The 14,388-nt window shown below is 43.6% G+C and overlaps 1 non-coding gene across 1 annotated transcript; it reads right to left on the reverse strand.

Annotated features, from left to right (window-relative positions):
• Window positions 1-5,910: 5,910 nt before the first annotated feature.
• On the reverse strand, window positions 5,911-6,104 carry LOC112544323 (U2 spliceosomal RNA). Its single transcript, XR_012905822.2, has one exon. It is a non-coding gene; the product is annotated as a U2 spliceosomal RNA (small nuclear RNA).
• Window positions 6,105-14,388: the final 8,284 nt, after the last annotated feature.

Below are 14,388 nucleotides of genomic sequence, written 5' to 3' on the forward strand. Positions count from 1 at the left end.
TACCTTAAGATAGTTAAGTAGTCAAATTAGTGCAACCTTCTCATGGAAAGTTTTCTGATCATGGTACCTGACCTATCTCATGTGTCTTACCAGCAAAATTCCCATTCACTATATTGTGAGCAAGTTGCCTCAATTTCTGAAAATATATCTCCATACTTTATAGCATATCGGGGCCAATGGCATTTAATACCTAAGCCCCTTCTAAAAGACAGCCTACAACTATTGTAGAGAGTCCCAGTAGCCGATGCCCTGCAAATAAAGATGGGGGTTGCAAGTTTTTTATCCCAGCCCTGACATCTATTGGACAGCTCAGTGCAATTACAGATATTCAATCAGGTAAACAACAGTGGATAGAATCTAGAATCAATATGAAAGGAGAAGCCTGATATTTTCCAGGTTCCAATCCACTTATATACTCCCCTTGAGAGCTGGCCCAAGGATTTTTGGAGCCCTCGGTGAAGGATGTCTTTGGCGCACCCCCATTCACTATAGAGGAAAGTGAGATGTCTAAACTAGACTAAAAGATACATGAATCAAAGTGATGAGTAAGAATGATTAAATGTGGAGTAAATAATGCACGGAAAAACTATGAATTTGCAATGCCAACAGGACAACAGTGCATGTAGCTCTCTACCTACTGAAACCTTTCCCGATGAATTACTGTGCATGTAATGACATCATAGTAACATAAATCTGGTAAATTTTAATTTATGTTATCATTTCAACATTCACTTAGAGTTATATGACAATTAAACAGAAGGCCAGAATTTCTGTTCTTATCAAATATTATTGAATTAGAACAGAAAGGAATATTTATGTTAAGTGGTATTTGTTAACATTTGTAATCAGGTGTTCGAAAAATCAGAGCTTTATGTTACTTTACCAGTAATAGTCTACAATTAATACACAATCTTAATCTTACAAGTACTTGTGAATCTCCTTTTACAATGTTGCTAAAACCTCTTACCAACTGTTACAAGCCCAACACAATACAAATGCTTCGTGGGCACAAAGTCTTTGAAATCACGGCGTGTAACATGGCAGAACACCTGTTGTGGGTCTCTGACTGGCCTTTACTAAGCGGCAAGCAACACTGACTCAACTATATGACTGGCTGACATTGGGCTACAGAGAATGACTCATCTGCTAGACTCTACCCTCTTGGGATATGTAAAAATGAATAGGTCTGAAATGGCTCTACATTAGTGGTTCAGGGGCCAGCCACAGAGTTACCCTTTAAACGTGCTTTTTCCTTTTGTTTTGTAGTTTGGGAAGATAGATTTAGGGTCTGGTCAAAACCAGTATTATCCTTTCTGATGTATAAACATGTTGGCTACGTCTACATTGGCATGATTTTGCGCAAGAACTCTTTTGCAGAAGAGTTCTTGTGCAAAAACTCTTCCAGAAGAGAGCGTCTACACTGGCATGTGCCTTTGCGCAAGAGATGTGCTTTTGCGCAAGAGCATCCATGCCAGTGTAGACGCTCTCTTGCGCAAGAAAGCTCTGATGGCCATTTTAACCATAGGGCTTTCTTGCGCAAGAAATTCATGTTGCCTGTCTACACTGGCCTTTTGCACAAGAACAGTTGCGCAAGAGGGCTTCTTCCTGAGCGGGAGCATCATAGTTCCTGTGCAAGAAGCACTGATTTCATACATTAGAACGTCAGTGTTCTTGCACAAGAACTCGTGGCCAGTGTAGACAGGCAGCAAGTTTCTGCGCAAAAGTGGCTGCACCAATGATTGCACCAATGTAGACACAGCCGTTCTCTCTCTTTGTGCTTGTAGCCTAGAAAACTAGATAAGTATGGAGTTGCTCTATTTTGTTATGTCTCTTGCTTTTCCTCATTGGCTCTGCATAACATATCTTCAGGGTCAAATTCCTTGTAATCTCTGTACTCTGTTAGTTTGTAGTATAGGAAAGTGTTGATTCAATTAGAAATTATATAAATAGTAATTAGGGGTGGGTATAATTGTATTCATTATTTGCTTATTAATATTCATTTTATGGGAGTTAATATTACTAAATAAGGTTTTAGGAAAAGTAGTGATAGATGTGTGAATTAACATCCTAAAATAGATAAAAGAGTCTGACTACTTCCAATTTGTTGCCACTTGGATATGGTGTTGAATGTCTGAGGTAAACGCGTGTAGGCATTAAAGCAGTTCCGTTTACCCCATCCTCTCCTGGATCGTCTGTCTGTTCTATAACATACCCCTAGGCAGCAAACCCAGGCAACATTCATTTGAAGCTGTACTGTGACAAATGTTAACTGTAATTAGATACAATCTACTATATATTTGAGAGAATTTGTCTGTGAATGTGTCTGTCTGTTTGCTCAAGAAATCCTTATAAACTGTAAGGCTACATCTAGACTGGCATGATTTTCCAGAAATGCTTTTAACAGAAAAGTTTTCCATTAAAAGCATTTTCAGAAAAGAGCGTCTAGATTGGCACAGACGCTTTTCTGCAAAAGCACTTTTAGCAGAAAAGCGTCTGTGCCAATCTAGACGCGCTTTTGCGCAAAAAAGCCCCAATCGCCATTTTAGCCATTGGGCTTTTTTGCGCAAAACAGTTTTCAGCTGTCTACACTGGCCCTCTTGTGCAAATCTTACATGAGATCGTCAGTGTTCTTGTGGAAATTCAAGCGGCCAGTGTAGACAGGTGGCAAGTTTTTCCGCAAAAGCAGATGATTTTGTGGAAAAACTGGCCAGTCTAGACACAGCCTAAGAGTTAGGACCACCAGATTTGCAATGTAGCTTCCTCTTAACATAACTTACAGCAAGGTCAGGGTTTGGTGGTGCCAGGAAAATGGGGCGTGCCTGGAATGGGATTGTTTCTCATAAAATGGAAAGAGAGGCTTCTGCTATATAATGACCACATGGGGCAGCAAAGTATATGAGATGGAAAGCAGGGACAGTTATATTAATGAATGAGGGGGACGGGGCAAGGCGCCAGGGATGGGGACCAGGGACAGCTCTAACCTTATTGGGGCAGCAGAGGGCAGGAGTGGAAAAGGGATAGCTATCTCCTACATATCCAAGGAAGCGGGTGTGTGTCTGTCTGTCTGTCCCCCAGCTGTGAGACATGCACCCCTCCCCCGACTGTGCCAGCTCGAGCTGAAGCAGCTTCACACCTGGCCCCAAGCTGCTGCGGTGAGAGAGGCTGAACCCCACATCTTCAGCCCCACCCCAGAGCAATGGTTTAAATGAAGAAAAACAAAAATTATTTGCATTAAGGGCCTGAGTAACGCTGGGTAAATCTTCTGGGTTTTTTTTCAATGAAGAAAAAAAATCACTTCCATCTAATTTGGTGCCCCTTAAAGGCTGGCTCCTTAGGCGGCCACCCAGTTTGCCTGTATGTTCAGGCTGGCCCTGCTTCACACTCTCTTGTCAGCAGACCATTTAAAAAAAACAGTTGCATGTGACAAGCTGGGAGCAGAGCAGTCTTGATTTATTACTTCATCCATTAAGCCACACATAAAATGTAAGTTAAGATAAGGATCAGAAATCCTCACTCTGACATGTTCTCACATATTTGATAAACGCTTCCTCTGGGCGTCCCCAATGAATTTTGCTGAGATCAATTTTTGAAAACATTTTCCCATTTTCCTATCAAATGAGAGGCCAAGGGGAAGTGTTAGTGTTTCTATCACTGAGGTGCATGGCTCCTCATTCACAAGAATGGACGAGTACAAATTAGCAGCACCATCAAAAGTTGCAACCTTGATAGCATGCCCTTCTCTCCCCAGGCTTTCTGCAAGTTATTGAATGATTTGAAGATTCTGAGGGAATTATATTCTTCTATACGTATTCATTTACTCCAATGCTTTTTTCTTTAGGGTCCCAACTGAGTTATTTTAGGCAGAACATGAATTTATATGGTAAAGTTAAGCTGGGTAACTTTATTATGGGGAATACAAGGTAACACACAGGCATGGGATGCTGTGGACATTTTGTGCCCAGAGACCACTTTCTTTGGACGATAGAGGGTTAGATGGCAGAAGGCGCTCTGGACTTCCCCCGCAGGGCCAGGAGAAGCAATACCACCGATCCTGGAGCTCTTTCCTATCTCCCACACTTGGTTTTCATTGCCCCGTGGTAAGACTTTTTTCTCTCTAGCCGTTCTATTTCCAATTTTTTTCCTTTCCCTTCTCCATCTCCAAGCAAGACTGTATTGCCTCCACTTATCTTCTCCTTCCTTCCCCCTCTGCCACAGTTGAGACTCTCTCTCAGTTCTACCGCCCCACCTTCGGAGGGCCTCAGAAGAAGGTACTGGCATTAGTATGGAGTTTTATGGGAGTAATAGCTAAGTGAGGCATCCATTTCTGCGCTAACCATCCAATAGATGCTATTGTCAAATGGCTGGATCCAGTCGACTTAGTTATACTTGTCCCCCTGTCACAGGCCGACTCACCACCACGGTGCCTCCTGCCAGTAGCACTGGCAATTAGCTCATATCTGGCCCCTGGATGCCTCCCTCGATGGGTGTCTCCCTGTGTCAGCTCTGGACCCACGATACTCCCAGACCTCAGGGCCCACGATGGTTGACTCTCATCTCCCTTCCGCATGTGTGTGGGGTGTTTATCAGTCTCGGCAGTCTGGGGTCTTCCCGTCCCAAGGAACCTCCAATTCCCCTATGCCCACCTTGCGTCAGTGACCCACCGGTAAACGGCAGTCTGCAGTGGCCACTCATCAGTGGCAAGGGGGTGTGACCTGCTGCCTTTGCCTACCCTGGCTGCCTCTCTGCAGCCCTAGCACTCTGAGGCCTTGCTTCAGGCCCTGTTGGCCTGGGAGTGAGGTCAGGCCAGAGCTTCCCTGCTCTGCCTGCCTTTCCCTAGCCCTATTCTGTGTTGGGGAGCCTCCAAGCTTCCATAGCAGCCAAGTTCTTCCTGCTCCTCAGCTAAAGCAAGCGACTCTCCCTTCCTCCTTCTGAAAGCCCTTCTTCAGAGAGGTCCTAGCTGGGGGCTAATTGCCAGTACCTGCCTCAGCTGTGGGCTTTGCTCTCGGCCCTCTCCCGGGGCTGGGTTTTACCCTGAAAGGGCCAGTGGGCCCCCATTTTCCATTCTCAAGCAAGGCCAAAAGAAAAGTGTTAGTTCTGTAAATGGCAGCCTCTACTTTTTAAATGGTGTCCGATTTTTCAAACAGCTTATGTCATTTCAATAGACACTCCCCCCTCCCCGTTGACAAGCCGGCCTACCTCCTCGCAAGTTTATGCTAACACCTTGTCCAAAGTGGTGCTGACAACAGGGGGCTAGCAAGTGGCGCAGCTGGACTGGTGCTAGCCAAGATTTGACTCCCAAGTGCTGGCGCCAACCCTACGAAGAGTGGATTGGACAAGGACAAGAATGGCTGTCATGTGCACACGTTTTATCACTACCCCCTGTGTTACTGCAAAGCAGCGTAACTTCCCAACAGGGACAGATTCTTTCCTGAGTGCGGCACACAAACAAAAGAAAGAGCTTCTGGAGAGACAATTATATCTCCACAATAGCATGGGCTAGCCTAGGATAACCCCCAGTGATAATTAGAACAGCCTAGAGAACAAACTCTGTGGGGTACTAATTCATCTGCAGACACCCCAGGTCATTTTGCAAGGATACATAAGGCTTTTGAGATTCATCTCTGCACAGAAAAAAAGCTAGAGATATTTTAAAAATGAAAACGTTAGGTCTCCAGCGGCATGTGGTCTCATATTTTAAGCTCAGCGCTATTGAGCTATTTGGATAAAACTATTTAACTTATTAAAAAACAAAAAGAGTTAAATCAACTAAATTTAGGACCTATGTCTGAGCCTAGTAAACTCAGTTCTATTTCTCCCCTTCCTTGGTTTATTTTTACTTGCTTAAAAGTGGCAGGTAAGTTACATTCAGAATTCCAGTGAATTCCCCTCTCTCATGTCTTTTTAAGGAGACTTTTTTCCCCCACTCCTGGAGGCACTGCAAAAATACCAGGCCAATGCACAGAGTGGACAGAGCAAGCTGCTGTTCCCAACCCCTGATGCAAAAAATCATTTTATATCAAGCTCTCAGGTCAAGACCATATCAGATATTAAACTGATAAGAACAGACACTACACAAAACCCTTTGTCCAACACATTGAACTTATGGAGCAAATATTCCATTGCACCCCCAGCCCTTCTGTTCTAGTGCAGAGCTTAGTGTGATGTCATTTTCGGATTGTGAGTGTTGAATTCTAATGCAAAATCAGTTTCAACCTTAACCCACATCAGCCATTGGCAGTCTGTAACAAACATGGTATGCTACAGCCCTTACTCAGGGGCTGCGTCTAAAAGTTTTTCCGTTAAAAGCATTTGCGGAAAAGAGCATCTAGATTGGCATGGACGCTTTTGCGCAAAAGCACTTTTGGCAGAAAAGCGTCCGTGCCAATCTAAATGCGGTTTTGCGCAAGAAATCCCTGATCGCCATTTTCACCATCGGGGCTTTTTTGCGCAAAACACTTTTTAGCTGTCTACATTGGCCCTTTTGCTCAAATACATCTGTGCAAGAGAGCTTTTTCCTGAACGGGAGCAGCATAGTATTTGTGCAAGAACACTGACAATCTTACATTAGATCGTGTAGCACTTTACAGACTAACAAGATGGTTTATTAGGTGATGAGCTTTCATGGGCCAGACCCACTTCCTCAGATCAAATAGTGGAAGAAAATTGTCACAACCATATATACCAAAGGATACAATTAAAAAAATTAACACATTGTATCCTTTGGTATATACGGTTGTTACAATTTTCTTCCACTTTTTGATCTGAGGAAGTGGGTCTGGCCCACGAAAGCTCATCACCTATTAAACCATCTTGTTAGTCTTTAAAGTGCTACATAGTCCTGGTTTTTGTTTCAGCTGCACCAGACTAACACAGCTACATTTCTACCACTATTTTACATTAGATCGTCAGTGTTCTTGTGCAAATTCAAGTGGCCAGTGTAGACAGCTGGCAAGTTTTTCCGCAAAAGCAGCTGCTTTTGCGTCTAAACTTGCCAGTTTAGACATAGCCATGTATTTAAATGCTCTCTTACTATATATATATTTACTCCTGTGCAACAGAAACCTTTGTCATCCTTGAGCAGTATCCTTTAGCTTTACTCAGCCTGAGAATATTTATCTGAAAGTCATTTGCAGCTGTTTTGTTTGCACACCGCTTTAATATTTTTAAATATTTTTTTCATATTTTAATGTCAGCACCGCAATAGCTTAATGAATCTAATGAATGAATGGCTCTTTAATATTAACTAGTTAATTAACATATGGGTGCACTATGTAAGATGTTAGGTCAAACTGGCCCAGATCACAAGCCAAAAGCATTCTAAGTGGATGATTTTTTTAAAAAAATGCTTGACCTATTGTTCTCTACAGAAAAAATTACAAACTAATTCTTGTGGTTCTGCTACATAAAAGCTTCTCGAGGCAACTGGGCTTCATAAACAGCGCACCACTCCTACCCCACCAGCTTCATAGGCAGAGAATCCTGAATATTTCCATCCATGCAATTTTCCTGGCTCTGTCCTGTGGAAAAGGTGGGATGCCACTCAAGAATTGCACTCTCACAAGGGCTGGTGATCAGTTTAATGAGCTACTGTGATGGGGCATAACCCCTGTCACCTGGAAAGCCAGGGAAAGAACCTTAATGAGTCATGTGCTACACCTGGAGGAAGTGAGTAACTCATCACCTCATGGCCAGAGGAGATGGAGTGCATGTTAGAAGTAGACTGAGGGAGGTTAATGGAGGAGAGAAAAGTCCTGGGATAATGTTTAACTAAACAAGCAATAGAAAAGGAAGAATGCTACAGGAGCAGGTAGGCTAACAAGGGAACTGTAGTGAGACCGGAAAGGGAGGAATGACTGTCAGTTTGAAGATGTTTGGGTTTTCATTTTGACTTCTTTGCCCTCTCCTGGAAGGGGTTTCAAGATTTATGTGAACTGTCCTGAGAGTCAAGATGAAGACTCAGAAATGCTCATTGTAAGGTCTGAGGGGGGAAGTGATGGTCTGGAGATGACACCTCCTGGTCGTGACATGCTCAAATGTGGGGGGTACACTGACAGACAACTGGGGGTAATAAGGACATTGAAGGAGCAGCCCCATAGAAAATACACAAAGAGTTGTGGCCTTGTTTTAACTACAATCAGCGGCGGAGCTCATGTTGATTTTGAATCTGAAAACAAGGTGACTGAATAATGAAGGAAAAAGCCTATCAGGAGCCCTATGGCTGCTGTCATTGTAGAACAAAGCAATGTGGGTGTCAAGGCAGGCCCCTGGCAAATGGAGAATTACTCATTATACCACGTTATACTTCAGATGTCCAATGAACTGAAGAAGTGGGTTTTGCCTACGAAAGCTCATGATACCATCTACATATTTTGTTAGTCCTTAAGGTGCTGCAGGACTATTAGTTGTTTTTTTAAGTTTTTCCTGATACAGACTAACTTGGCTACCCCTCTGAAGCTTTTATATCACTAGGCTACGTCTACATTGGCAAGATTTTGTGCAAATACTTTTAACGCAAGAGTTTTTGCATTAAAATATTTGCGCAAGAGAGCGTCTACACTGGCATGTGCTTTTGTGCAAAAGCTTCTGTGCCAGTGCAGATGCTCTCTTGCACAAGAAAGCTCCGATGGCCATTTTAGCCATCAGGCTTTCTTGCGCAAGAAATTCATGTTGCCTGTCTACACTGGCCTCTTGTGCAAGAACAGTTGCGCAAGAGGGCTTATTTCTCAGTGGGAGCATCATAGTTCTTGTGCAAGACGCCCTGATTTCACACATCAGAATATCAGTGTTCTTGCTCAAGAACTCCCTGCCAGTGTAGACAGGCAGCAAGTTTTTGTGCAAAAACGGCTGCCTTTGCGCAAAATCATGCCAATGTAGACACAGCCCAAGTGTTAGTGCTGGCTCCTGCCCTTAGGATCTCTGGTCATCTTTCTTTCCCCCCGTTCCTCCCGCCTCTGGGCTCAAAAATATTAATTCCTTAATAATACTATACTGGAGTATGTGCACTGTTGGTCCAACTTCAAGGCCTTGGTAAACTTCAGTTACTTGGCCCTTGCCATAGGCCCAGGTGTAAATAAGCAAATAGGGCCATCCCTGTTTTAAAACCAGGGAAACTTGGTTCTTGGTCCGTTCCCAAACCACACTGACATCACACCTTTGGATACTAGTAATCATGGACCTTGTGCCTTGGGAAGTCGTGCTTTCTCAGGAGCTGGCCCAAGTGTGTGGAACGCACTTTCCCCTGGAAAGAAAGGGCCTTCCCAAATCTCACTGCTTTGTCCTTTGATTTGCCCCCTCTATTAAATTGCCCAAACAATTTGCGTACTTTTTTCCACAAAACCCCAACAGCGTAGACATAGCCTGAGGGGAAACATGATAGTGGTTTTCAGATCTCTAAAAGGGTGTCACGGAGACGAAGGGGGAAAATAGTTCTCCTTGGCCTCTGAGGATAGGACAAGAAGCAATGGGCTTAAATTGCAGCAAGGGAGGTTTAGGTTGGACATTAGGAAAAAGTTCCTAACTGTCAGGGTGGTGAAACACTGGAATAAATTGCCTAGGAGGGTTGTGGAATCTTCATCACTGGAGATATTTAAGAGCAGGTTAGACAGACACCTGTCAGGGATGATTTAGACAGTGCTTGGTCCTGCCATGAGGGCAGGGACTGGACTCGATGACCTCTCGAGGTCCCTTCCAGTTCTAGCGTTCTATGATTCGATGACTGTGCAACAGTCAAGGCAGGGTGCAGCTTTTGCTACCCCAGTCCTCAAGTCATCCACATTCTGATTCCAACCTCTCCTCCTGGGTAAGGCTTGCGAATCACATAATTGGAATAGATATGAGCAAGCACTGGAAGAAGAAACAGTTACTCCCCTTTGTAACTTGTTCTTTGAGAGGTATTGCTCATATCTATTCCATACCCACTCTCCTTCCTCATTGTCAGAGTAGCTAGAAAGAAGGAACGGAGGGGTGGCTGGGTTATCAGGGTCATATATAGGACGTCACATAGGCGCCACTGCAGGGTGTTTCACAACCAACCTGCTGGGCAGTAGCTAGGGTAAAACTTTCTGGCAGCCATGCCCACAGCGTGTGCATGCTTAGTTAGAATAGATATGAGCAACACATCTTGAAGGACAACAATTATAAAGGCGAGTCACCGTTTTTCCCAAATACAGGTATTTATCCTTTTCATTATTTCGTCTTCCCTACCAAGCTGTGCGTAAGGAGGGGCTATGCTGAAATAAGTTTGAATCCCACTTGGCAAATATTAATATGTGTTCACCCATCAGTCCCAGCACTTCCTGTTATCTTGGCACTTCAAGTGCCAATAGAGTAATTTCCGATTTTTTTTTCACCACATCAATATACATTCACATAAATTTGTGTGGCAGTTTAGAGCCAATTAAAATTTATAAGCCACAAGTAGGGAGTGAAATTCTGAGGATTAATTTACTCACTGGAGTATTAATCTGTGTAATGTAGTAGGTTATCCTTCAGTAAACTTGGCTATATGGGGATAGGGAGATGCATTTCCTTGCATGTTTTACTGTAAATGGAGTAATTAGTCCCACTGGGCCATCGAGCTTGAACGGCTGCAGCCAGCGCAGCCTTGGTTTGAACTCTGGGAAAAAGAACCCAATCAGCAATTTGAACTCTAGTTGTTTATTCTAGCAGAATCCGTTTTGCCTTCCCTGCTGTGAGTGTGAGATCAAGGAAGGGGAAAAGGTTTAAAAAGTGCTATGATTATTGAAAGGTAGATTTCTTCTCTTTTCCCCATTCCTGACGTGCCACAGGGGAGAAGGAAGAGGGATACTAAGCTATGAAATAAGGTCAGTCTGGATTGGCTAGTTAGAATCCTTCATGATTGCAATACTTAACTGATCCGCCCTAAAGAATCCGTTCAGGGACTTAGGTGCCCTCATATCAGTCAAATGACGTCTCAATTGTTAATGGATTTTTATTCTCACAATGTTCCTGTGAGGTGGGGGAATATTTATTCTCACTTTACCAAGTGGGGACAGAGAGGTTCTGGCTCAGATTTAGGCCTTGCTGTGCTCCGTATTGCAACACTTAATGGACCGAAGTAATGGGCGTAATCTGGAGAGAGGGATATTAGGGAAAAAAGTCTTACTGGAAGGGTGGTTTAAGTTCTGGAATAGGCATCCAAGGGAGACTGTAGATTCCCCGTTTTTGGAGGGCTTTAAAACAGGTCGGACAAACACCTCTCAGGAATGGTCTAGGTTTACTTGCTCCTATTTGAAACTATAGTAAAGAATAAATTGTCAGGCACCTAGATGAACATAATTTGTTGAGGAAAAGCCAACATGGTTTCTGTAAAGGGAAATCATGCCTTACTAATCTCTTAAAATAAGGAATAAGGGATCTTTCGGAAAAGGCTTTATTTTCCGAAAGATTCACGTCTAGACTGGCACTTTTTTCCGGCAAAGCTCCGAGCGGGAAAAAAAGCGGCAGCCACGTTTATGCAAATGAAGCGGGGGGGATTTAAATCCCCGCTTCATTTGCAATTGCGATGTGTCTAATTTGCATCCCTTTTACGGAAAAGGGATGCAGTCTAGACACAGCCTTGGACTTTTCAGTTTAGAAAAGAGGAGACTAAGGGGGGATATGATAGAGGTCTATAAAATCATGAGTGGTGTGGAAAAAGTGAATAAGGAAAAGTTATTTACTTGTTCCCATAACATAAGAACTAGGGGCCACCAAATGAAATTAATATGTAGCAGGTTTAAAACAAAAAAGGAAGATTTTCTTCACACAGTGCATGGTCAGCCTGTGGAACTCCTTGCCAGTGGAGGTTGTGGTGACCAGGACTTCAACAGGGTTCAAGAAAGAGCTAGATGCATTCATAGAGGTTAGGTCCATCAATGGCTATTAGCCAGATTGGGTAGGAATGGTGTCCCAGTCTCTGTCAGAGGCCGGGAATGGGTGACTGGAGAGGGATCACTTGATGATTCCTTGTTCTATTCACTCGCTCTGGGTATCTGGCATTGGCCACTTTCAGAAGACAGGATACTGGGCTAGATGGACCTTTGATCTGATCCAGCATGACTGTTCTTATGTTCTTGTGTTCTCCTGCCTCAGTGCAGGGGGCTGGACTTGCTGGTCTCTCAAAGTCCCTAGCCATCCTATATTTTTATGATTTAGGTGTTTGGGTCTCATTTTCATAAGGGATTTCTGTGCTTACGAGCCTAAAACCCATTGACGTGTAAAAACCAGGTGCTAACTGACTTTCCCAAAGTCACACACAAAGCCCATGTCTAAACTGAGACCACCCCTCCCAGACCCCAGCCACAAGATGGTTCATCCTCCCATAAAAGTTCTGCCCTGCCTCTGGATTTGCAGCCATGGAGCAACTGCAAGCAGTCCTGCCGAGGGAAGGAAAAAGGGGACAATTGCCTCGGGGACTGGCAGTACAAAAGGGCCCAGAGTTCCTGGCCACTTCTATGTCCAAAACCCAGGGCCCTTCAAGATCTGCCTCGCCTCAGGCCCTGCCCTTTTCACCTGAGGCCCTACCCCTTCTGAGGACGCAAAGCAGGGCTCTGCCTTCCTCACCTTGCCCAGGGGCCTGGCGAGGTTGTTGGCCTGTTGAATCCACTCCTGGGAGTCAGGTGGGAGAAATGAGCTTCCAGGGAGCATTAGAAAGATACTCCCCCCCCCCCCCCCCCCCCCCCCCCAGGATACTGTTGGGGAAACCCACTAAAGAAAAAAGCCCATGGAAAAAAACGTCCTGCAGAAACCCACTGCTCAGGACCACTGAGATCTTAGGATGAGGAGTTGCCATAAAAATTCATGTAAAAAAGATAGCCTTCAACCTATTATTCAGCACTGGCCCTTGGCTTTTGTCATGAGTCCAGTGGCCATGAGTGGGAAAGCTAGCTTCTGTGTTATCACCTCACACGGTTGTGTTTCTCTATCATGTTCCCTGTCAGGGGAGGCAGTACTAGAAGGGCAAAACCTGTTGCATTTATAGTACCTGAACTTTTCCTGGTATTTTCAACTTCTTGGTTTTTTTAGGCCTTATCAGAGATCATACAGTACTACTAATCATTTATAAAAAGCTGCAGAAGTAGATAGTACTTTATAAAACATACAGGAAGATCCACTCATCGGTTGAGTATGCACAAGAATTGTTTTATTTTTATTTTTTAAGCTTAAAATCTTGCCTTATTTCAGGATCGTGGATGGTTTCCATATTTCATTACTCCAGTTTATTTCCCTGCCTCGTTTTTGCTGTGGCTGCTAGTTTCGGGTCTTTCTTCCACAAAGTTCTTCAATAAATGATATCCATAACTTGTACTAACAATATTGCATCTTAGTCATTTCTTTGATTTCATTCCTTTGTGACTTAACCTTAAAATCATTTTTGAGGACCTTTTTGAACTTAATATAAAATAAAGAGGTCCTCACCCCTTGGAAATCAAATTTTGGAATCATTTTACGGGTTGGCATTCTGGATTTTAGGATGTATTTTTACAGTTGCAATCATTGTCAGTTTGTAGTTGGACAAATCCATTTTTATCTCCATGTCCTGAACTGAATTTTTTTATCCTTGAAGTACAGGCAGTCCCCAGGTTACATGGATCCGACTTGCATCGGATCCCTACTTACAAACGGGGTGAGGCAACCCCGCACTAGCTGCTTCCCCCCAGCAGATCAGGGAGACACGAAGCTAGCGCGCCCCCCAGCAGACCAGGGAGACGCAGAGCGGCTTTTCTTAGCAGATACCTCAGCTTGAGAATAAAGGACTGAGGGAAGTGAGGTGTGGGAGAATAAAACTGAGCTCTGGAGAAATGTTTGGCTAGAGTTTCCCCTAAATTATGTACCAGTTCCGACTTACATACAAATTCAACTTAAGAACAAACCTACAGTCCCTATCTTGTACGGAACCCGGGGACTGCCTGTATTGACGATTCCATTTAGTATAAACATACTTGTCAAATAAGGGGCGTCCTCACAGTATCCATCGCTCGAAATAAGCTTATTTTGAGTCTATTTTGAAATAGCTTATTTTGAAATTTGGTGCTGTGTCCACAGCACTTATTTCAAAATTAATCGCTATTCCAAAGTATCCCTTACTCCTCATAGAATGAGGTTTACAGGAACATCAGAATAGCGAGCCTGTTATATTGTGAAATAACAGGCTTGCTCAAAAGATGTGGAATTGCTATTTTGGGATACCTCTGGGATTAATGTGGGCAAAATAGGCATGAGTTTTTTTTAAAGCATTCATGACTTGATCCAAAGTCCACTAAAATCAATGGAACGATTCCAGCTGACTAGTGGCCTTTGGATCAAGCCCTTACCAAGTGTCTTCTCTCTGGAGTGAAGGGAGGAAGATGGATTAGTACTTCTTATCTACTGGTGTTTACTACTTAC

The sequence above is a fragment of the Pelodiscus sinensis genome, chromosome 8, assembly GCF_052426305.1.
Source record: "Pelodiscus sinensis isolate ZL-2025 chromosome 8, ASM5242630v1, whole genome shotgun sequence".
NCBI lineage: Eukaryota > Metazoa > Chordata > Testudines > Trionychidae > Pelodiscus > Pelodiscus sinensis.